Below are 26,526 nucleotides of genomic sequence, written 5' to 3' on the forward strand. Positions count from 1 at the left end.
TTCTTCTGTGCCCATCCTGGTTTCACGTCCCCAGTCCCTGCTGCTTTTCAAGTCATGGTGAAGAGTTCGGCTTTTGCTAGCTATGAAGTGCAGAGGCAAGAAAGGCACTTTGTACACAACAATTATTTTTAAGTACCATACTGCCCCATATTGAGCCATGTACGACCATACGATATCCAAAAGAAAACACAAACAGTGAAACTGCTAAGATACTTAGCATCCCTCTTCTGTCTTTAGTCAATGACCAACAGCCCTGTTTTTTAGTTTTTACTCAGAAAGACATTTCCATTGGCTTCTGGCTGATCTCAGATTGAATTTTGTGGCTAAATATTTTGGTTTTTGGGACTTCAGTCTTAAACGAGGACAAGAGCACTCAAACTCCAGTGTTGTCTTTGAATTGTGTAGGGTGGCAGATTTCTAAGGCAGTTTTACCTGCCTCGGCATGAAAGGAAAACAAGGAGGGTGAGTGAAAATGAATAACCGTGAAGCTGAACTTCTTCGGGGGTGGACAATTTATCAGCTCTATACAGTAGGAACAAGGAAATATATGGAGTGAAATCAAGATAGACTTAAACTTGTGCACAAAACAATAAAGCAGTGGCACACAAAGAATTTCTCAGTGTGACATGCCCCTTTGCAAAGCTGGCTCTGAAAAGAGCTCGGCATGGGGCTCATTAAAATTCTGCAGTCATGGTCCACGAACAGAGCAGGACACACAATGAATAAAGGTCTGTACAAACATGGAGTTTCACAGAAAATCAGATTGCTTTGTTATAATCTGACGGCTCAGTCTTGAAAAACACACTCTCAGTAGTATTCCTATTGGCCTCAATGGCACGATGGCGTCCTCAGGACCATCTAAAGAAAATCCAGCTCTGCAGACTCATCAAAAAACCCCATCAGTCCAAATATACAACACCTATTCACTCCTCCTTCAGCCTATTGCCTCAGTATGGTTAAGCATATGTATTTTTCTCTTCTGCTGTTTTTTTCTTTTTCATTGAAAACATGAAATGGCATGTGAGGATGATTTTGCATGATATTATTTGCAATTTTTGTGCAATTTTTGCTCACAACTTGACAGTAAAACACTGAATTTTTCAAAAGCTAACAGATTTTAAGACCTGAGAGGAAGAGTTAGCCAGAACTCTTTCATAACATACATAGCTCCTGTACAAACCCATAGCTTACACTTGAGCTGGACTGTGTTTTCTAGAAGTAACTCTTAAGGTTAAATCCTGATCCTGCATTCGCACAGACATAAACAGCTAGCGGGAAGTGGAGAATCAAGTTCTGGAATTTTTTTGTTTGGTTTAATTCAGGGTAAAATCTACCCTTAATTATATTTTATGAACACTAATGTGTACAATAAAATGGTAAATGCTATACAGCACTGTTCTTTAAAAAAAAAAGGTTTCCTTACAACTAACATACAACAGTTGCTCCAGAAAGTCCAATGCTGTCCTCCTTTCTCAGGCAGCACCCCCCTTCATTAATTTCATCTGGATTTTATCTGAATAAAGAACTGCAGGATCTGCTCCCATGGACTGTGGATGAAGTAAATTCAACAGGATAACTCATTAAGAAAACAAGTCAAAAGGGATTTTTCTGTTTGTAGTGAGAGAGATGTTGACAGCAGCTAACCTTACCAGCAAGCTTGTTGCTTCTATGTAAACCTGTTCTGTTTCAGATTTTTGGGACGTGTTGCCAAAGAACTTTGGCAGAGTCTGTATTTGCCACTGCTGATCCCTTTTAACGAGGTTTGTGGGTCATTTGAAAGCTGCAAAGCAAAGTGAGACTTTACTTTTTGTGTTTTGCCAATTTCATTATGCTTTGGCTGGTAGTTAAGGGTCATTTCCAAAAGCCTAATGGACATTTTTATTAGGTTTCTACAGGGGTACTACTTACTTTCCTTTCCTGGCAGATTTCCATATTCACTGTGACTAATGCAACCTCTATTGTTTTTTGACAAGGGGAAAAAAACCCCAATTTTTTTCATTCCCCAAGGAGAGAAGCTGTCAGCTACCAGAAGAATAAAGACTTCAGTGTTTACCTTTCCACACAGCCCAATGACTGCACAGAGGCAACAGGAGATTTTTAACGGCTAGAATGAAAGAATACACAAAACAGCAACAATAGACTGAAAAAGTAAACAATTTGCATATTTCTTCTTGTCAGTCCACCTTTTCTTCAGTGGCATATTGCTATGGAAACAAGTAAAGATCACGTTAAGATGGCTATTAGCATTTCGGCCAAAAACGGTCACCTTTTGGCCATTCCTTGGAAGGTTGCTATGTCATGTGGATGCACAGAAGTGACTGCCAAAGTGATTCAGAGTGCTTAGAGCACCCAGCTATTTGTTGCTTTCAGGATTGACCTTATGTATGCATGTAGGCAGAATTGCCAGTGGAACCAAAAGGACGTTTTGGCTGAGTAAAGAATGAAGGATGGCGCTGCTGGGAGCCAGTCGTCGGCTCAGTGCCTGGCCTTAGGAACTGGCTTGGATGTTAGACAGACGTATGTGAGTGGGAAATCTCAGCTCCCTGATCCCAAGATAGCTCTGCCAGGATAATATTTTGTCCTTTCCACAGAAAGGGAAAGGGAGGATTTTTGTAATACTGGGATCCTTATTTACACTTTGGGTTTTCGCCTTGAATTCTCCTTTCTCAGGGGAGGTGCAGAGAGCAGAATTTCTTGCTTTTCTCTGTGCATCTCACACCCATCCTCACACTGCCCCCCACTTTGGCAAGTGCACATGCAATGATCCTGCTCTGCAGGGTGCTCTTCGTGTGTCTTACCCCTCAGCTGGACTAGCTGTGATATACTTTTTTCTTTTTTTGAAAAAAAATATATTTTTGCCATATACGTCCATAGGGGAACAGATGCATTATTCAGGAGAGGAAGCAGGGCAGGGAGAGTGTGATATTCTTTATTTACATTCCAGTGAGAGTAGAATTTTTGTAAGGATTTGACCCTAGCAATAGCTGAATATGCACGCAAAGCAGAGGGTCAGAAAGCTTTCCCTTCTCATCATTTCCCTAGCAGAGTAGCACAAATGAAGCATTTGTGGTCCCCCCAAGCTCCTGTAATGTGGCCCAACCTTTTTGTTCTCACCTGGACTGAATGCCGCTGGAGAGGATGGCATGGCACACACTAACACATGCCACTGCAGATGCACTTCCTCGGCAGGTTCGGGACCTCCTGCAGGTCAGTGGCTCCTGTTCCTGCTGCTGGGCTCTGCAGTGGTCCCTCCCCACCCCTCAACGGACAGCTAACAGAAAGCAGCACTTTTCATCACTTATCTTCATCTTCAGTTTTTTCTCAGTGAACATTTCTGCATTTCTCAAAGATGTACTAATGTACTAATCCTCCTTCAGACACGGCTCCATCAGCACAAGCTGGGAAATTTGTCTGAGCAAATTCTGAAAGGCTCAGCCAGCCACACGTGAGCTCTGCTGCCAGAACTGCCGACCTGCATCACTGCCTACCAGCGCTGATCCCGTCAGACTAGTTATGAGATAGTGCTATGTCTTCCTCATACATTGAAAGAGTAAAGCTGGTGCACTTTTAAAGTTTCCAAGGGACTAAACACATAGACATAGCTGTTGATTCTTACACATATATGTATTTAACATCATTGTTATATACATTCTCATATATGTCTTTGCATTTGCTGAGCTTCAGAAAGATTATACTTTATTAACAAATATGTTATCCCATCTTTTATTTACAGGCCTTTAGAATATGTCTTGATTTGTCACAGTTAATCATGTTTTTTCTCAGTGTCAGAGGTTAACATGTGCATTTTTAGATGCTCAAATTAACCATTTTTTAAAGTTCTAGATCTTATTGGACTTATCATTTGAGCTCAATGGAGTAGATAAAATAGGCCTGTAAATTAATTTCTGTAATTTTTCATATGTATTTATCAAACACTAGTGTGTAAATTGTCATGAAACTGATACTGAATTTAAATGGAAGATATTTCACGGATCATTGTCTTAAATGTTTAGCTTGTTACAACATCTAAAGTGTTACAGAAGTGCAGTTAACATCTTTTTAATAGATTGACTTTGTTAAGTTTAGGATCTCTCTGTGTTTACCTCATGGTGTTTCAACACTCCAGGAGTTTCAGTACGCTGTGCAGGCGAGGAACAAAACTCACTCGAGCATTGTGGCCTCCTGTGGGGATTAGAAATGTCTTGGTTTGTCACCTCTTTTTTATTTCTGAGTACCCAGCTCTCTGCAACATATTTATAGTATGAAGCTGTGAGACTCCCTCAGGTACTCATTTTCTATGTGTCTGTGTTTGTTTCTTACATTTTATTGCCAATATTATTTTAACAACGTTTAGTTTTAGCTGTCAGGATAGTTTGAATCTTATGGCAAAATGTGAGATAAGTCTGTGCCGTCTAGGAGTTTGGAGTCCAGTTGTTTGATCCTCTGATAATTATCTTCATAAAACAGTGCAATGCATCCAGATTTTTTTTTTTTTATTTTTCAATTGCATTGATTTTATAGAACTGAGAACTGGTGAAAGAATGCATTTCATCAACTCAGTGCACCAGTCAGATTTCCCTGCCAGTCGTTGTGTTAATATTCCATATTTTTAATTCAGGGTTCATATTTATATTGGCACATTATTAGTGCACTCTCATCACCACGGGACCATTAACCTACTGCTGTCATCTCTGCAGTCTGAAAGGATGGACCTGTCATAGCTGCATGTGATGAGTCAGATAGAGTCCAACCTGCATTTATTTAACTGACTTACTGTATGAATCAGAGACCTCATGATTCAGTTTTCTCCTCTGCAAAATGAGAATAATGACACTTTCTTACTTCCAAAAGCTGCTGCATCGACAAATACATTAAAGAACACAAGATAAGAAAATAATGGGGCTGAAATTAGAACAGGCTCTCTGATGGCGCAGGAATAGATCTGATAGGTCCATTTGGCTTTAAACAAATATAAGGAGGTTTGGATACACTTTTGTTTAAATAATGCAGTGTAGTTTGACTGAAACTGTTTTACAAATAAAATATGAAAGAAAAGGTTTTTAAAACAATTCCATTTGCATCAACTTTCAAAAAAAGAACCACACAGATTTGAGGGTGGTTGGATTCACAAAGACATTTATACACTTTTCCTAATACCAGCACAGAGTCGTTGTGCCTTCCAAAATTATATAAATAACACCACTTATCTGTACAAGACCTATATTAAAAAATCAGCTTTGTGTGCACCGATGAAGGGTTTTAAGCTACCTTCACACCTTCAGCTGTGTAGCTAAGAGGCATGGGTCAGCACCCAGAATATTCAATGGCTAAACCCTCTAACTTTCTCCCACTGAAACAGAATTATTTTGGTTTGCTAACTATAAAAAAAAAAAAACAAACCAAAAAACCCCTTTAAATGGGCCAATTTGAAATGAATGAACCCCCCCAAAATTAAACATCAGTTTTCCGCATCATTGTCTGTGGAAGTGACTGTTTAAATGAGATGATACTATCATATTGCTCTGGGAGTGATTTTCTACTAATGAGAATGAGAATGAAAATCACGTCCAGACCAAAGTCTTTTTCAGTATACGTGTCAGAGAAATAAGGGGTTCTCAGGATCATCACTGTAGATCTGATGGCCTACTAATGTCAGGTGTTCAAGTGATTATGTTTTCAACAGGCTTTCAACGTGACCCAGCCTCTGAACTGTGTTGTGCTCAGTACACTACAATAGTGTTTCTCTTTACTCTTTCTGAATATATTGAGTTTTACTGTGTTTTAGGCACCATCAGAATTACAACACTGGACTGAAAACTCACAAGTGCTGTAATTTAGATATAACGTTCCTTCCCTTCTGAGTAAGCAAAAAAAAAATCATTTTCTGGTACAAAAAGCAGAGATGTTTCTACCTCGAGAATCTCCACACCTCTCATCATTGTAATACCTAAGTGTCTCTGGACCATTGGCACAATTTCTGTTAGATAGGCAGTTGTAAACCCTATTTTGAAGAAAGAAAATTAAGTTACAGTATAGGTTAATTGATTTTACCGTGGCAAAAATATGTCATCTAAAATGGGAATGGGATCCAGCTCTCTGTGGTCTCAGCTTTGCTCCTGCCCACTTAGATGTATTTTTGTGACTTTGGTCTCAATACTCTCCAACAAGGAGACACTTCTCTGATGTGGGTTTTCTGTGGCTAAGGGTGGCACAATTACATTCACAAGAATTTGGAGTGGAGAATGAATTCATTACATGGACTGATTTGGGCTTTCTTTCACGTATGAACCCCTTCTAACCCAAGCAGTAGGAAATGGTTTTCAATAAATAATTTTCATCAATAGAAGTTTAACATTTAAATATTTTTATCCTATGAGTTTGACTGATTTGCTTACATTTTACCTGATTGTATAATGTTACATTGAAGACTGCGTTTTAGATTTTGTTAATATTAACAGTTATCAACGACATTACTGAAAAGATAGGAATTATTATAAGGAATGGATTATTGGTTGTAAATACTTCATTAGACGCCTATGTCAGTAAACTAAAAATAGGAGGTATTTATTTTATACAGGTTCCAGAGGATACTGATAATGGATCATATTTATTCTAATGCATTTTTATAAACTTTGCCAGGAAAGGACACAAATACATGGTTTCTTTAAAAGCTCAAAAAACAAAACTAAGTGGCAAGTCACTGCACATAGTAACTAAAAAGTATTCTGTATGTATATCTATTATATGCATATGTGAATTATATCTAATGTAAAACTTGAAATAGGCTTAACATGATGCATGCTATACACCTATACATATGCAAATATCTTTTGACTTTTGTGATGTCCCATGCATTTTAAATTGCTTTCCTCCAAATGTTGATGCTTTGTAATATATATAACCCAAGGGAAAGTAAACAGCAATCACCATGCTATTACCAAAATGTGACACTGATTGTGGTCATTTTCAGACTTGAATTACTGCCTTTATGTTTAGACATTGGATACATATTGTAAGTGGATTTTTAATGGAATCAGCAACCCGGTTTTTTAGCTAGTTTGCACAAGATTTTGCAATCAACTTCCAACAAACATTTATAAAATAAATTGGAGTATAGTAGATGAAAGATTTAAAACTTATTTGAAATTACCAACAATATCTGAAGTAGTAAGTCCATTCAGGAAGCACTTCCCAAGTGCAGATAATTTCCTAGACAATATAGAACTTACTTTACACAGCTGAGTTGGATAATGAAATACAGTGATATTTAGAAGTCAGTTATATCTGGAAATTCATTTGTATTGCAATGATAGAGGCAAATAAAAACAACGGGAGTTTGCATATTTTATTAATGAAATACAATACTTTTATTCAAGGGAAGTAATGAATAATTTATCTTTCTTTAGATTTTTGTACGTAGTAGTCTGTAGCAATAAGATTATTGCTGCCTGTAGAGAGTTTTGAATAACTGAACTCTCAAATTTTTTGGTCAGATCCATAACTGTATTTAAATACTTTGAGTGCAACTTAAGCAACATTTAAGCACCTAGATACAAGCAAATGGTACAGAATCCTTCACTCCTCCTCCCTTCTTAGGCTACTTAGGTACTTGGAAGTAAGTAATATTTGATGGTTAAAACACACATAGATGCTCAAGACTGTACTGCTGCCTATGCTTAGATGACCTTGGATAAGGCAATCCTTTCATGTTTTATTTGCAGGTAAATTTATCTGGGTATTCAAACTGGGTATCCCTATACCTATGCAGACTCAGTGCAGCAGTGTGCTTGGAGCATGCCAATGGCATTGAGTTTAAGCCAAAGAACAACAGCTGCAGCCTCCTGCATTCATTCAGAAATCAGCAAAAGGACAGATAGAGAATTTAGGCAGTCACTGGATCACTGAAAGAACAGATCCTTGAACTGCAGGCAATATGTGGCTGATTGATTGTCATCACTGGCAGCTAGGTCCATTTCTGCTATTAGACACTTTGGCAGTAGATGATAACCCAATGGATTTACACACACTCAGAAGAAAAACCTCTCTGTGTCATAGTTATGTACTGATCTCATTTTTTTCAGATACTGAAAAATTAGTGAGCTCAAAGCCTAGATTGGTCAATCCAATCAATTCAATGATTTACTGACTAGTCTGTTACTCACTGAAAAGATTAAACTCATACTTCCTACAGCAGAGTTTTCGGATAATCTAATTTTTGAATGAAACACACAGGGATCTGAAAATGCAGCACAAAGGTGGGACATTAAACTGACAGTAGTTTCAGTTAGTAGCCACTTGAAAAATCTGATGCTATCACTTAGCCAAGTTTAGTGTGCAAGCCTTTGCAAATCCAGGCATAAAGCCCAATCTACTAGAACTGTAACACACAGCTATCCTATCTCTTTTAAACTAAATCCTTTTGACAAAAAGGTAGAAAAAAATTGTTCCATTTATCTCAATAAGAACATATGTATTGCACAGATTTCTCTGATCTACTGTTAATTCATTCTATCCTCTTGAAAATCTATTTTACAGTATCCTTATCAAATGTATACTAATAGAGCTTGTATATTACCTGCCTTAATTATATGAGAAAGTAGAAAAAGAAAAGACTCTTCTGATTAATTTCAATTACTGATTTACATTTTTTACAGACTAAATGTTAATGTTTCAGAAAATACAGAAAATACAGGGACTAAAAAGTAGACAGAGCTGAATAAAAAATATGCCTAAAAGTTGATCTTACTTGCCAGCCTTCAGTAGTTACAAAAATATAATTGCTTTAAGTAGAAACATACCCTATGATTGGTTTTAGAACGTTTTTATGAATGGCCTAATACCCACAGCTGTAGTTTGAGCTTTTTACAACAACTGATTAATCATTGAAAATCTTTTTTGTTTTCTTGATCTATTGAGTATTTGAGAACTTGTTCTGTAACAAGGGGGTTTTTTACAGACTTGTTCTAGTAGATACATTGTTCCCGGTTGTTAGAAAAGTATTGCCAGTTCCAAATAAGAGAGCTGAATTAAAAAAAAAAAACTATTGGGAACACTTAGAGCTGAGGATTTATTTTATTCAAATGTAAACGTGAGTTAATCCCCATTTTTCCTAAGGAAACTAAAGCATGGAGATGCCAAATGGACATAGTGGCACAGTAAGCTCTAGACCACAGGAGTTTCTAATTTGTTCTCTGTCTATTCAGCTTGGCACTATAAAATGAGCATTTCCATCATGCCTGTTGATCTCAGATAATCACATGCTATTTTTCAGTTGCCTTTCAAGAATGAGTGTGCCAAACACTGTCATGCAGTGATTGCTATTGGCATGGGCAGCCCCATGTCGAAGTTACCACATGATCACATTTTCTAACAGCTTAAATTAGAAGCTTGTTAAAATCACATCCATTTGAAATGATAAAGGGGTTAGTAAAGCAAGCCAAAACAAGCTGTAATTATCCCAACTCAGTTATTATTTGATAGGACATCCAGAATGGGAAAGGGAAACATTCTGTGTGCACCTTCCAGCTCCAGGCACTTGAGCTGTATGGGTATATTAGGAGTGCAGAAGCCTTATACAAGCAGTGAAGAGAGGAGGGATCTGTGAACAGTAATGAAGATCAGCAATACTGTGAGCCTGCCTTTACAGACATCAGTGTGGGATGCCTAGGACAGATGGTCTGAATAATATCTAGATCTGTGCTCTTTGCAGACTGCCTTTCGCATCTGTCACATGTTCCTTCTGACCTTTAGGTTCAAGCATATATACCAATATCCTGCTGCACGCTAATAACTTGCCACTGACTCGTGAAGCGGAGATGTCCTCTATGAATTCAGCAGACATTCTTTGAACACAGCAGAGGAAATACTGCGGAGATAGGGAAGTTAAAAGGTGCCCCACTTCCCCCGTTTATAAATTTTCCACACCACCTAAAGAGATTTCTGTTATGTAGTTACTTTAAAAAAATATTTACTTTAAGTCAGCTTAAGGTAACAGTTAAATAAAGGCATTGTATTCAAAATACATAATACAGTTATAGAAGTTTGTTGAATACATAAGTGAATTGAAAAAGAAAGTATACTAATCTGTGTGTTTTAAGGCTGTATTGGTCAGGACTTTCTCCCTGTGCCTAGCTAACTTGCTCTCAGCTTCCAAGAAGGTGGTAATCATGCCATAAGTCCTTATCCAGAAGACATAACCTGGAGCAATATCAGCTGGGGGCCTCTGTTGGAAAACCCTGAGAGCTTTCCATTAGAGGGGCCTTTCAGGAGCATGCCCTTTAAATATTTACTGTGCATTGGTTATGCAAGCTAGCTTTGCAGCATTGTCCTCTTAAAGTCTTCTTTGAAGTCCAGGTTTTGATCCCTTGCCTTCAAAATATTTTCTTGCCCTTCTGATGGCAAGAATTATCCTGGTAATTACCCTGGTTTGTAAATATTGATAAAACTGTATTTCTAGTATGTGAATAGAATTTTAATTGGACAAATTACATAAAATGCTCCTGTGTGGATAAAATTTCTTTTCAGAGAACACAGCATTTGAAGTTACGTTTCATGTAACAGCCTTTCGAAAATCTTAACTTCAACAGTGAGCCAGAAAGCAGCAGATATCAAATCCAGAATACATTTTTCCTCTAAACTGTAAAGATGCTGTCCAGATTGCATTCATCAAACGATTTGCATGACTGTATGGCTTAATTTTCTCACTCCCTTCCAGATCTGTGCATGGCTGTGATCTGATCTTTGTGAACTTGCGGACATCACACTTCCAGTCATTCAGCTAAGGGGAATGGGCTTAGCAGAGAACTTGCCAAAGCTCATCACAGTAGAGAGGAGAGGTATTAAGATGGTTATTGTGTGACTCCAGTCCTCTGATCTCATTGCTTCCCTGCACAGGGCAACTACCTGCAGGTTGCTTTAAACTGAGACAACCAGTGGGACATGGGAAAGGATTTTCTGGGGGAACTTTTTCTCCAGACGGGAGGTAAGATAGGAACAAGAGAGGTAGAACCATGTCTTTGCTGTGGAAACAACCTTTCTCACCTGAAGACATGCAACATTGGCCAGATCTACCGGATGTAAAATTAGGATGGCTGGGTAGGTTGGTGCAACACAGAGTGCAATTCCAGAGCCAGTGCCAGGGAACATGGATATGCCAGTATGCTCTTTGATGACTGGTCTTAATTTATCTTTTTCTCTTCCCTGTGGTTTTTATAATAAAAGGGACATGATGCTTTCCATTGAAAACGTGCGGAAAGGATTTGGAAATGCTGGTACTCAGAAGGCTGTGGGGCTGCTTTTCCCCTGCCAGCTTTCTCTCCCCACCCCTACCCCTTCAAGGATTTTAGCCTGGATGTTTTTGATCCAGGATGGGGGATGCACTAGAAAATAGGCCAAGCAAAACACAACTGGGCAAAGTTTGCAATTGGAGAATAAGAAGGTGTGAGAAAATTATAAATCCCATGAAAATCATGCAAACATTGAAACTTTAAATAAAAGCTAACAAAAATTTTTAGCAAATAGTGAATGGCAATAACACTACTGCTGCTTAAGCTGAAATAGGAGAAGCAACATCACTTTCTGTTATATTAATGTTGCTTTTGAATCGACAAGAAGCTGTAGGTCTGATTTTTGCCCTGAAATGGGCTGTTAACAGAGAGGAGGAATATCAGTTGCAGCCCTGCCTGATCTTAGTGGAATAACTTCTGTGCTGCACACAGTAAGCTACTGGAGAGGAGCAATCTGTGTAGAGTAAGCATCAGTGCTTCTGGTTTCAGCTTGATGAAGACCTCTAATCTATCTGCTGAATGAAAAGTCTTCTGGCTTTAAAAGCCCTGAACAATTCTTGTGTTTTGTACTTGTGGAAAACTTACTTTAAAAATGGGAAGTGGCTTTCAAGTTTTTATAGATTCAACTGAGATAAGAATCCTAAAAAATGAAATAGAGGTTGCACTACACCTATCCAGAAGGACACAGGAGAATTTGTATTTCTTTTTTAAACCAAGCAGATGCCAGAGGGCTGTAGTCTTGTTAATATGATATCAGTACTATTATTTGGTTTATTAGATAACATGTTTTTTTAAATGAAAATTATGATGCTATGTTAGCAAAAATAAATTCATTAATGGGATTATCAGTTTAGACCATTAAGTCTGGTGATGAAGGAGCTCTAGTTTTGATCAGATAGCTCTATCTCAAGGATATCTGGGAACAGACTGACAATCCCATCAATTTTTTTTAGGGACATGGTTTAGTGGTAGACTAGGCAGTGTTAGGTTAACGGCTGGACTTGACAATCTTAAAGGTCTTTTCCAACCTAAACGATTCTATGATTCTACCCTCACTATTCCTCCCAACTGAAATAAGAATTTCTTCACTTCCTTGAAAGCGTCTTTTTGTTTGATTAGGTGTTATCACTTGTTCTTGGCTAAGTAGTAAATATCTCCTTGCATCTGCAAGGACTAAACTTTCCTTTTCTTCTCATTGGTGATCCATTGGCATATTTCAATGTGATATTTTTGTCTTTCATTGGACCTTCTATGTGCTCAGCCACACTAGTGAATTACCTTTTTTGAATTAGGTGAGATGAAAATTTTTCTGTTCATTTTCGTGCATAATAATTAATTCAGTGCACATTGTCTCCAAATAAGTTTATTTGTGCATAGATGCATGGCATAAAAATAGTTTGTTTAAAGACTATCTAGAATAATAGAATAAGGAGTAAGAAATTTCAGTGAAGAAGCTTTTATCATCCCTTACTTTCTTGGGGTGTAAGTATACTGAACTTTTGTGTACTTTGGTTTCTTCCATATATTTCTCTGGATTCCTTTCTGCTGTCAAGACTATGGAAGAGTTCACTCTGATTTGACAAGTAGTTTATGTGAATTGTTGCTGTCATAATTATACCCTTGTTCATAAAATATGAAGACTAAGCAAAGACAGATATGATACCAAGTCTATGTAACCACCTATGTTTGTTACCTTCCTCTTCCTTTTCCCCCTGCTAGCTATTTAGTACAGGGCATGTCTGGTAATACTTGTTTCTACAGAAGCTAAGACACTGAAATCCAGACTGATCTGTACTACTCAAAGTACTGCAAAAAATAAAAGAATGACAATGTGCAACTGGCTAACTCACATTCCTAAGCACCAGAGATCTTCAGCTGCATTTATTTACCACTATTTTATGCTTTCCAGGCACTCAGGTTCCTAGAATGAGTCTAAGCAGTAGCCATTCATTGGAAACTCAGAGCAATATTTCTATATCTCCCTCTCTCCCTCTCTCCATCAATTACTTGCAGCGCTCATATTTTATCTATTACTTACCAGAAGCTTTACATGCAGCCAAAAGCTGTAAAGCCAGCATTTTCTACCTGATACCATGTACTGTAGTCCTCCTTTTCAAGCCTGGGAAAAGCCTTGAGAATCTGACCTGCAGAGGCACTAGGTAATTCGGTGAATGCCAATTATTTTTACTGAAAATGAATGCTTATAGAATATAGCTTATATTTCAAAGTGCTGCCACTGCCTTTATCCCTTAGAGTTTGGCTATGAAGACATGTTTTCTGTCTGAGAGTACTTAGAATACTTTCCAGTTAAGCAATGACAGTTTTCAAATTCTGTGGTTAGCAGTTTTATACTGTGAAGTTTTAATCATTTGAGCATTGAAAAAACTAAGTACAACATGTTTGCTTTGTGTTTGGTAAATAGAAGAAATGTGGGAATAAGTTGAGGAGAAGCATTGGATATTTTGCTTTTTGTTTCTAGAAAGGGAAGGTGTGAGGGTGTCAGGCTGTAGCTATCCATTTAGCAAGTCACACTCTTCGAAGTGGAAATTCACTACCGGCAGTCTTACATGCATGTTTACTATCTACACGTGGATATTTTCAGCTCATTACAAGACCACTTCAAAAAGGACAAACCGCAGCGTATGAAAACATGCTGCTCGCCACACCACAGGCTGTATTCTGGTCTGCCTGTAGTATCCATACAATTTCCTGTTCATGTATTTGCATAGCAGGCTGGGGCTCTTCAGTGGAGTGTACATGAGATAAAGCCTTCTTTTCAGTCACTTAAATTTCTCACTGGATACATGTGGATAAACATCTGGCATTGATTTGTGGCATACAGATATTCAGGACTGAAAAGAGAGCACTGACAAAAGGAGAAACTCTACGACACGTTATGAGCGCAGCCTTCTCTGCTTTGCCCTACTGCAAAATTTCATCTCAGTCTTTGGACTGTGCTGTGACTGCCCCCTCGCTCTCCTAGCTGCAAAGCTGTGGTCAAATCAGTATCTTCCTTGTGCAGCTCTGCAAGTGTCTCCCACAGCAGTGTTACCCATTACTGGGTAAATACAGAGCCTTTTCATTTGTCCCTGTTTCCCTTAGGGACAAACAAACAAAAGGAAGTACTTTTTCTCATGATGCATAATAAAATTATGGAACTCATTGCCACAGGATGTTGTGGAGGCCAAAAATATAAATGGTTTTTAAATGATATTAGATAAATGCATGAGGGTTGGGTCCAGCAGTGACTATAAAGTACAATTGTCTGTATAACCTCAGGAAGTTCCTAAGCTGTTGATATCTTGGAGAATATACTGTCCTGGAGAACTTTTACATGCTCTGTTCTTATACGGCTTCTACTTTTGATCATTGTCAGAAATAGGATTCCGAACAAGATAAACCTTTGGCATAAATCAGTATAGCTATTTTATGTCTTTCTGTTCTTGTCTTTTTTAATTTCTTAAGAAAATATGTTAATTATTGCAGTGCTAAATTCTCCCAGTATGTTTTCTTATTTATCTTCTCCTTTAACCCACTAACTTATTTCCCAAGGCAATGAAGCAATAGAAAATGTTACTAAAATGTCAACTTGTTTCATAAAATTATCTGCAGATTTCCACAGTGGATTTTTTTATTGTAACAGACAATGGAAGCCATCTTGCTGAACCAGACTCTAATCCTCTGTAACAAGAATACAGCTTGCAACACCATAGTTTAACCAGACGAAAGGCTCCTTTGCTTTTTAGGAATAATCAGTAATTTTTAAAAATTGCTAAATATTGAACTGGTTTATAGTTACACAACTGCATTCCAGCAAGAATCTACAGGAACTGATCTGGGATCTGTTTGCACAGACTGCCCAGGGAAGGTTGTCCAGAGTGCAATTGGCTACAGACTTACGAATATCAGCTATTGTTAAAGGTGCAGATCCTTATCTGGTCCAAATCAGCTCTACCATCTCCAGCTAAGCCAGGCAGCTGAGGATAAGATCTGAAATTTTAATAACTGTATGACAAGTGTTCTTTAGAAAAATAAAATAAATATTTACACATAAATATCATGTGAAGAAATTTAGGTTGAACACTGAAATAATATATTTTAAGTTTCTTCTTTATCAGTTTCTTACTGTTAAAGGTACTATTTTTCCCCCTGAAATAAACTACTTACTTGATCTTGGAAATTCTTAATAACTTAACTGCTTGTGAAGTAAGCTGGGATGAAGTCATACAAATCCAAATGATTGTAAAGAAGCAGAATCAGGCCTGTAGTTTCATTGTTCCGGTGTATTTCAGTCTTTGACTTCTTCCCACCCTCCCCCAAATTTAAGGACCGTGCATTAGCCTCTTTCCATACAACTGTAGTGTTCCCACTAACATCAGTAGGAATTGTGTATGTGACTTATGGACGCTAACTATGTAATTTTAAGTGGCAGTAATGGTATTTACACTGTAGAGCTGCATGCACAGATGGGAGAATAATTCTTTTTTTAAGTATTTAATTTAGACAGAAAACACCTAATCTAAATCACCCCCAGGAGGCAGATACAGTAAAGACTATATACTCTGTGACTATGCATTTCAATAAAAGCTTCTCAACTTAAATTCATTCTTCCATTAAATACAATCTCAGTCTCAATTTCACAGCATTAAAGTAAGCTGGTTTTGAAGGAAATAAATTGTGGTTTTGTTAAGACAGAGACAGGAGATTCCTATGTAAAAAGGGATAATGAGGTGCTGAAAGATGGTGCTAAATGCTTTTGCTTAAACATGTAGACATAGGATGCATAGTCAGATAGCCACAGAGAAAAGGAAAGCTTTAAATAGACTATGAGAAGGAAAGGAAAGAAAGGAAATGTGGCAGGAAAGGAAATTCTATGCTGTAAATAACGGAATGCAAACTATGTAGGATTAGTTTCATCAGAGAGACTGCAAAATAGTACTGGAATCAATGAAGTTGGACATATTTTTTGTGCAAATCTCCACAACTGTATTAATCCTGTAAATTCTGTCATCATTACTTGTTAACAAAATGTCTTGGCAGCCAACAGCAGAGGAGAAAAACCTTCCACATCAGCTTATCAATGCCTTCCCCCTCTTTCAGACAAATAGTGTTGAAAATATCTTGCATGTCATGTTGAACCACACTGCTTCAACCCAAAGCCTGCCAATGTTGCATTCATTGAAGTGCTTTGAGCTGTTCTAGGATCTGCTGCAGGTAAAACCCACTAAGAGATGAGTAAGTACATTTGCACTCACAGCCTGAGGGCAGGGTTGTAAATGTTCCTAAACCTCCTAAAAGGCTAAATACCAGCTAAGTACCAGCACTGTATAGCATCCCTTATCTTTTAAAACTTCTGGGGAATCTGAAATTTTGGTGAGGGAAGACAGAAATTTACTGTATATGGGATCAGGTCTTCATAAAGGAAATGCACTGAATGAATAAATTAGTAAGATGAATACTATAAATTCCACAATAAAAAACATATTAAGAAGCCAGTAGATAAAACTTTTACATTAAATATACTGACTGTAAAGACCAGGGTAATGAATGACACATTTCCAATTTCTGAGTTATTCTTGCAGCAACACAGTTGTTGTCAGATTGAGGGATCTGGTTTGATCATGCTAGCCCTGAATTTTCAATATATTTTTCCTGCAGCTTAACAAATATTGTGCCAGTGGCTTTGTTTATTGGTTTTTCAAATTGTGCTTGCACTAAAAAAGACCGACCAATATGTTTACATACTGCTTTGATAGCTGGAAGAAGTTGATATTCCTGGGAGTACCTTCATCTGGAAAGAAAGATGGGAGAAAAAATGTCTAGCCCTGCTTTATATTATGAAGGGGAGAGGGAGAAGAGAATGAGAAAAGGAAGGGGAAGGGGAAGGGAGAAATTGAAAGGGAGGTGAAAGGAGAATGAAAATTTCCATGGTTGCTTTAATGACAGGTGATTATTTGACATCTATAAACTACCTCATCTATGAAAACTATGTATTTGTTAGAAGGACGTAGTAATATATTTATGGACTTTTTTGAAACGTGTAGCTCCCCAACTTATTAATTCCATCCCCAATCCTTGACAGCAAATTCACAGAGCTCAGTGATGCTATATATCACTTGAGGATGTGGTCCTCTATCACCAAATCATAACAGCCATGCTTTAAAGACCTGCATGTTCAGCAGTAATCATGCCGTCACCACTAAAGGTGAAGGCTGTAATTACATTCTCAAAATACGATAGTTTGATATTTTTATTTCCCATGTTCCTTATCTGAATCACAGGAAACAAAAGCCCTCTTACACAATGACCAGCAAACATTTGAAAGATCTAGATGGATTCTCTGAAAAATAATGAAATCTCTTACATGTGAAATCTAGACTCTGTTGTCAGTTTTGTTTCCACGGTCATAACCCATGTAGGTAATCACAAACTGACAATACCACTTTCAAGTGGACACAACACCAGAAACCACATTATTTGGAAAAAGGAAAGCAAGAAGCTCTATTTCATTTAAGCGATGACTGATAAAAAGCAGTTCATTTGAAAGCTGTTTGTATTGGCTGTGTCTTGCTATCCCTTTCAATGGCTCTTTTGTACAGAAAAAGTATTTTCTTAAAAGTAGGTGCTGGATCTCTTCTAGTGTTGAACATGTCAATGACTCAATATTGAGTAGTTTTGGTGAACATTTCTGGTCTCATATTGTTGTGTGTAGACATCTGCATAATAGGTAGACCGTTTCAAAGAAATCCTATCAGGTCCAAATCCTATTACATCTTGATTTTTTGTAAGGATAGCTAGCTCTGCCTCTAAAAAAACAATCACAAGCTTGATGTCCAGTTTGTGTGTGTAGCTGTATTGTGATTTCTTTGGAAGACAGGCTTGCCAGAGTTGAATGCTGTGCAACTGTTGCGTATGTGGGGTGTGAGAACTCCTGGAATCACAACATTTCAAGCCAAAAGTTTATTTATGCAGAAAATTTATGGAGCAATTTTCTGAATATCTTCCCACTTTGAACTGTGCCCAAATAAGAAATCTATGGGAATTAGGTACAGAAACACAATATGGCCCTAAGCCACAGATTCAGAAAAGTCTGCTGCCTACAGTGGAATTTTGGTGGTATGGAGACACTTAAATTTAAGCATTTCACAAATTTGTGATGGATGTGGCATGTGATCACTCAATCTGAGAACCCTCAAGCCAGTAGGTTTTCATTATTATGTTCAAAAACTGTCTTCAGAGACTGCCTAATGCATACCTGAAATCTTAAACTCACCATGAAGTACAGGGGCATCCTTTCTATAATTTAACTGCTTAATTGCTGGGAGAAGCAGCTAAATTGTATATTTATTCAATGATTCTTGCAAAATTCATAAACAGTCTTGGGAAAAGAGACAAGTCCTTAGGGCACCTGACATCTGTATCACTGGGCTGCCACATCACAATCCTGCTTAAGTACTTTCTCTTTAGCATTATGAATCTTGTGCTCTTCATGGCATAATGGTCGTGGTTCAGCAGGGGGGATAGAGAACACACTTGACCCATCCTAGTCTATATTTCTATGGAATAAACTCTTGCTTGGAAGAGAATTTATAGGTCTGTAACCCTTCAGTCTGAGGAGGGAATAGAAGTCCTGTTTTCTACTCTCTCATGTGATGGTGTTTTAAAGAAAATAAAAAACTGATATTTCAGTTTGCTGTACCTAAGTAACTGATGGCTAATCCAGGAAGAAATATCTAACAGAATATTGTCAGCCTAATCCCAGTGAGACACACCTGCCAGTTGGCCTGAGTGAACTTCTGCTCACTGTGTTTGTGACTATGAATCACATTCTTAAGAGCTTAATCACCCACTTTCAATGTATGAGGAATTCAGGTATTTATCTTTGCTCCAAAGCTCTCCTTATAGATCTAAACTTTAACACTTTTGAGATTCTTGTCCTACAAGATTATTCTTAAAAATGTTCCTATGCTTTTTCATTCATATAAGAGATACAATATTGAGGCATACTGTATAGCTGTTATACTGTAGAGGAGTATCTTTTATAAACAAGCTGGTGAACCTTCTCTAACTTGACCCATACAAGTGACAGAAAGGCAAGGTGTGTGTTCTAGTCAACACTATGTATACAGTTTAGTATAAAGCCACTGTTAAATCTGTGTGCATTTGGCAACATTTGGCTGAACAGTAATATTTTATTGGTTTTAGGTTGGCCACTTTAATAGTAGTTTAGGTTTTCAACAGTCATCTCTCAAACCATTAATCATGTAACTGCTCCTGCCATGGCCTGTTTGGATGTATTAGTGAAATAACAGTATTAATGCTGAATTGTTCTAGCACCCAGCATAAAAGAAATAGTAAAACACAACAGTTAAGCTGTACCCTTGTCTTGCAAACGTAAAGGAATATCCTTGTAAAAGAGGTGAATTGAGTGGGCTAATCCTGGCAAACTTATCAGAGTGACTCACACTCTTTCCTTGTTGAGAAAAGCAAAAAAAGAGAACAAAATTCTACCCTTTATAAATACAGTAAAAAAGAATTTAGACCACCTCCTCCATGTCCCCCATGGCACTAAGGTGTATAACGAACTATCTATGAGATCTTAAAATCACAAATCTCTTAAAGTTAGCAATATTTTTCTGTTTTCCCAGAGTATAGAAGTGAAGTGATGAATTAAGCCAAATAACACAGAATGTAATTATTTTTAGCTCTGATTCAACAGGAGATTTACAGACAGATTAGTGGTCACCAAAGAAGAATTTGCATCTGTTGTTTATGTTATGACATCTCAGATCAAAGTAAGGCTTTAAACTTTAACTTTCTGTTTTCCAAGTGAATAATGAAACTGGAAAAAAGCTGAAGATGTGAGAAGCGAAAAACTAAGGAGTGTTAAACACACTGAGGACAATTTTGAAACGAAGGGGACATGTAGCATGAAGCCCAGAGGCTGGATCCGTCAAACTTCTGAACACTCTGCTCCTCATCCCCTACATTATGTACATGTGTGTGTGTGTGCCTGTGAATCATCCCAGCAATCATGGAAACACTCCGTGTTTAAAATGAGGCCTGTGTTGGCCTCAGGCTTTGCTGAATGTCCAGCCCTTTGCAGCACCGTGTCCAGTGTGCTTAATTCTGTGTACCCATGGTGAAAGCATCTGAAGCTAACAAAGTTAGTACTGAGTTGCAGTGACAGAAATAAGTCCAGTAAAAACCCAGCAGTGGAAACTCAGCCAAAATAAAGCTTCTTTCTAAACAGATGCTAAGATTTTTCAAGTAAATATAAAACTTTGAGGAGCTTATTTTAAGTATGTTGAGGGTCTCTTTGAAGAGATAATTGATGTGAATTCCTACAGTCAAAAAAGATCTATTACCTACCTTGTAAAAGGGTATCACCAACAGGAAAAAAAACACCACCACAACAAAATCCCTGCTTGAGCCATTGTCTTTAATGAGATCATGATTAGACCTTTCATGCAGTTAGCTAAGAAGGAAAAAGAAGACAGACAGCTGTGTAAAACACAGCTCAGGTCAATAACAGTCAAAGGCATTTTCATTTACTAGATTTCAGAGGGCTTTAATGAAATAATTTGCTGGCTTCGGTTCAGTTCATATGCCCCAATCCTGTACTGAGATCGCCATGGGAGGAGCCTGTATAATAAGAGATGGTCACAATTTCAGCCATGTGCAAATGCACCGGTACACACATGCACGCACTCGATAGTATTGGTCTGTACAGGCATGCAAAGGTTGGGACTGAAAAGTCCTGCCTCTTTTTCAAAGAACAGTCATCATAAATTTTACCGATTTGTGTGTTTGTCTGCAAGTTGACTGGATATGGCAAGCGTTGGGCTTACATGTAGATTGACGTTGTCATCTTGGATTTATTTGTGGCCCTTCTTGGGCACAGTTAAGTGACTAGAAATTGAACAGAGAAAAAATGTCATTAACTGTGAAAAACAAAAAAAAATGACCAGAAAGACCTTCTTTCTCTCAGCACTCATGTACATGTCACCGTTGGTATTACTTGGAAAGAGTGTAAGCAAGGTAAAAAAAGGCTAAATATAAGGTTGACTTTAAGTTGGCATTGTCTTGTAAAAATATTTCAAGTCACTGTGTGGATTTAAATTCTTACAGAATGTTCTGTTCCCTTAACTGAACATCACATTCGATTTGTCTGGATGAAAATATTTGGATTATTTATTTGTGTTGGAAAAACTGTATGAATTTAAATTTAATTTAATGAGCTAACTAACTTGTCCTTTAATGGTATCAAAGTTTCACTAAATGTGAGACGCAAATGCAGTTTTAAGCAAAATTAGGGGAACAGTTGAAATAACTAATTTAATCTGATTTTGGAAGTTAACATAAATATAGAGAAGTGTAGCTGTCACGTTTTTTCAGCAATTCTGATGTTCTGTTACATGTTCTTTTCTTTTTAAGTGAGATAAACAATTTCTAGTGGAAAGACTGGCCTGCACTTTGAATTCCAATGTATTTCTCACACATGATTTTCTGTGAAGAAACCATACTGTTTTATTTTTAAATAACATGTAGCTGTTTAAAGTAAATTTAAATCATCCAAGTAAGAGACAATAAAGCAGTGTCTTTTTGTGTTTATATCTTATCTTACATAAAATTATTCTGGAAGGATATTTACAGCAATTAAAAGTCACTTTGTTTATTATTAAGTAATCATTTACTATTAAGGAATCATTTTGCTGATGTACCAAAGGGCAGCTTTTCACAGTATCCCAGGAATTACAAATTGAATAAAACTATTCGATCACCTATTTCCTTCCTTGAAAATTCAGAATTATTTCCTGAAGTATATCCCTCCAACTATTAAGTCCACCAGACCTAATTATATACTGTATATTTTGGTTTTAGCATTCATCTCACTTTTCTTAATAAAAGCTTTACAGTTCATGGAAGAGTGGAATAGGCTTTAAGTATAAAAGAAATAAAATGAAATACCAATCTGATTAACATTTCAGGACTCAGAAAGCCAGTTTATATTAAAAAACCTTCTTACCATTCTGGCTTTGCGAACCATGTGTTAAAAGATGAGGATTATGAAGATCCATTGCAGTAAAGGATTCGAGCATTTTTCTTTGTGCTGATTCAGCTGATCTACAGCACGGTCTGTGCCAAGACCCTCCGCCTTTCTCAAACATAGCGATGAAACACATCCACTACTGAGCTGTTCTTCACATTTGTGACTGGTCACTTCATTCTTTTAAATGTCACTAACTGTTTGTCTGAAACATCTTGGTAATAAGAGGGTAAATGGGGCTGGCATCATGTTTGAATCATGCATAGAAGAGTTCCATTCATATTTATGAAGATATTTGTTTACTAACCAAATACAAAACAGCCCTGGAGTAAGAAACAAATGGTAGGAAACCTTTTTTCTATCAACACTTACGTGACATGTAATTTCAGCTTTGTGATTTTGGTAGTTCACACACAGCTTACCTTCAGAAAGGCAGTGTTTACCTTATATTTACAAAAGGATGTTAGAGCTGCCACATGAAGGAAAATTACTGGGACAGCCCATGTTTTAGTTTATTATTTCATAGGTGTATCAGAGACTTCTTGTCAGACAAGCTAGCAGCCTTGTGGAAAGTTCAGGGAAGCTAGGAAGCCGTAAGTTCGAACGTCACTTGTTTTTTAGCTGCTCCTTGTATTTCAATGTGTTTTATAGTTGTGACTATTAAACAGGGACTCACACTATTAATTTTAGCAGCAGACGAGTTATCAGTGTCAGCTTCCTTTTTACATGATAAATTCACTGACTCATCTCTTGAACACAATCCTTTCTGGCAGGATGGGAACAGAAGCTACTTCTTACATATTACGGAATCGACTGTCACATACAGGAGTACACTGTCACCACCAGGAAAGTGGGGAATAGACTAAACCTTTATATTGAGCTGTCTCAACAATAATCAGCTCCAACCACCAGCAATCCAGAGTCCATATCCCTTCTGCCTAACAAGAATAGAAGCAGGATTATGAATGCATTGGATTCAAGTAGGGCTGGGTGAATCCCTGATCTACACTGAGTTTCTGGGAGCTGGGACAAGGGAAAAAAGATAGACTACTTTTCTCTTACATTTTTGTAATGTCCAAAAAGAAATCTCTAGGGAATTTTGGTAGTACCACTAGAGGAATTTCTTTCTACTCCTTGAAAAAATCTACTTTCACTTGTGAAAGCTGACTGGTTCTACGCATGACAGTGAAAAGCTATGCAACCATCCCAGATAAAAGGAAACCTTGCAGTAACTGAGAATAACACCGATGTTTTCTAAACACTCAGCTGTCAGTTTGGATAAGGAACCTTCAACTAGAGCAGAGTTTTGTAGTACATTTGAGATTTGTTATCTAGTTTTCTTTGGCAAGTATTAGAAGTCTTACATGGAAAAGTTGTTCAGATCAGCCAAGCTATTGCAGTGTTCCAGCTGAGCCTCTAGTCCCACATGACACAGGTTCATGGATGATGATGATGATGAAGATGCTTTCATGCCATGACCTTCTTTCATGTGGCAGCAGTGGACTCCAGGTCTGCTTGGAATATCTCCTCCTTTGGGGTGCCATGAAAGCAGAGCTATTGCTGCTGCTCAGCTGTGAAAGATCTGCTACTGGAACTGCAGAGAAACAAAAAGATAAGCTTCAAACAAACCCTCAACACCCCGACCTTTCAGGAAGTTCAGTTCTCGACTGGAACTCTGCAGCTTTTGCTCATTTTACATAATCCTTCCTGTATTCTTCCTTTTAAAGAAAACACCTTTGTGATGGCCTTGCAGTCCACTTGCAAAGAAAGGAACGAAGTTCCATTTTCCTGATTCTTTGCCATCACACTGACAAAATGAAGACTGCCACTGCTTCCACTGTTACCACACAGAAATCCATTAAACATTCTACACATTGTGCAGAAATTTACGTCTCCCCTTCCCTTTTCCTGCTGGGAGTTTGTGGTAGCACGGTAATTTATTTCAAGTGGAACAGAAGCACTTGTGTTTTAGCTTTCTTTTCATGTCTAGAAGCTAGCAGTTTAGTCCAAATATAATAATGGTTAATAATCCCTATGTGCACACTTGCATTAACGTTAACAGCATACTTTTCACAAGAAAATAATCTTGGATAGCACATTAACAGGTTTACAATAAGATGACAAATCCCAATGTTTGGTTTCAGAGCAGATTACCATTTCAGACAGCTAATTGGCTTTGGGAAGATATTTTTACCTGTTCTGGAGCTGAAAGTCAAAAAGTAAAGTGAAGTCTCAGGGGTGAAATCCTGGCCAAATTGAGGTTAACTGCAAAACCTCCATTGACTTTAATATGTCAGGATTCCAGACTTTATCTAACCTTCCTGTGTCACCCCAGTAGAGGATAATATGGGGGTTTTTCCACAGATAAATTCATATGTGTCCTAACCCCACATTATTTGACCTCATGGAAATGAAACCACAGTATTACCTGAATGGAAAGGATTGGATCTAGATGAGACATGGATCAGTGGGGAATCAGGGCTTTCCTGGCCTGTTATCCCACAGGTCTCCTGTATGGCTCGGTTGGCTCTAGCACTCTGGTCTCCCTGCCACCTGATCAGACCTTCAGGCGTGGCATAGAGTTAATGCTGTTTCCATCAGCATCAATACCAGGGATGGAAAACCCGCATCCTGAAAAAGAGAACACATATCCAGGAACATTTATTCCTGACTTTTGCATGGCTTATATTTAGGTTTTCTGTCCTCTGGGCACAGGGGTTTGCAGGTGGGGGTGGGGTTCAGGTGTGCTTTGCAGTAACTGATACAGTTTCCTTGGGTCCTCTGAGAGCAACAGATATGAGTATGATTAGAGCCACAGTCACAGCATTCTTTTAGTGCCTGACAAGAATTTTCATCTGTTTTCAGTACTGAAGAAATTGCCATGCTATAATGTTCTGACTACAGGGCATGAATGTTATTGCCAGCTAATAGGCAGAATGTATAACTATTAACATAATTGTGACCTACATCTCAGTGAAACATCTGCCAGACTTTCATGAACACTTTATTCTCTACTATTATGGTACAAAGTGTGATAGATATGAGCATTATTGATGTCAATTCTTCTTTCAACTGAATAGGTGTAGTCATGAGAAATGTTATCCTAATTTCTGTATGTTCTGCACATGTGGTTAAACTAATGACCTGAAAGTTTGCATTTATATACAGCAACTACAAAGTCAGTACAACAGATATTTTTCCTTATCCCTGAGGGAGAAGAACAGTACCACATGGCTATCATTATGAAAATGAGATTGAACTAAAATCCTGAATCTGAATACTTGAAAGTTTAGGAGTATCTGTATTTGATTTCGAGCCCTGGTCATCTCTGATTCTGAAGAGTTACAGCATGTTTTAAAGGCTTGGGATATTTTCCTTTTATTTAATAGTCCTGTTATTCTGATATGTTGGGTTATTCAATGTATTTTTGATTACATTGTAAATGCTTCTGAGTTATTACAAAACCACCCTTCTGAATGCGGTTTTACTTGGCAAGAAAACATTAGTCTTATTGTTATACATGACCTACTTGGGATTTATTATAAAATTAAATGTATTGTAGAAACAAGATCAAGAAAGCAAAACCAATGATAAATGCTAAGAATTCATATAAGATCTGAGTGAAGGACAGACTTGAACTAACTGGTGTGTCTCATCTTTGACTCATTGCTCTGTGTTTTCACTGCATTAATCATGTTAAAAGGACTGTCACTTTATATTTGTGAACTGTGAAGCTCTGTCAGGGCAAGGGCCAGTACATGTTCCTGGATTACAAATTGGAAATGACTGTGATCGTTATCACTTCGGGCACAGGGCCACTGTGTGGAAATTTGCAAACAAAAGTAGCAACTTAATCAGTGAGAGAGTGAGTCTGACAGCCACCCTGCCGCCTTACTGGGAATGTGGGAGCAGCCACGCGTGCCAGTACGCCTGGGATCACTGGGAAGATATTAATATTTAGATTGTCCAAAGGATACATTCAAACAGTTTCTTACTATTAAAAAAATAATTAAAACCATTCCACTTCACTTTTAGTATAATTCTTTGAATCTGTATTGAGCATGCATGAATCTTAAACCATTTGTGTCTAAATGTTTTTAACTTGGTTATTAAGCATAGCATTTGCGAATACATGTCTGGTGGCTTCTGTTTTCCCTTGTAAAACCATATATATTTTCAAATCGCTGCATA

At 37.7% G+C, this 26,526-nt stretch overlaps 1 protein-coding gene across 1 annotated transcript in view; it reads left to right on the forward strand.

Annotated features, from left to right (window-relative positions):
* Window positions 1-26,526, forward strand: part of ANGPT1 (angiopoietin 1) — a 170,486-nt gene that overhangs the window by 40,815 nt on the left and 103,145 nt on the right. The gene's annotated exons all lie outside the window — the stretch shown is intronic.

This window comes from Gavia stellata, chromosome 3 (assembly GCF_030936135.1).
Source record: "Gavia stellata isolate bGavSte3 chromosome 3, bGavSte3.hap2, whole genome shotgun sequence".
In the NCBI taxonomy this organism is placed as follows: Eukaryota; Metazoa; Chordata; class Aves; order Gaviiformes; family Gaviidae; genus Gavia; species Gavia stellata.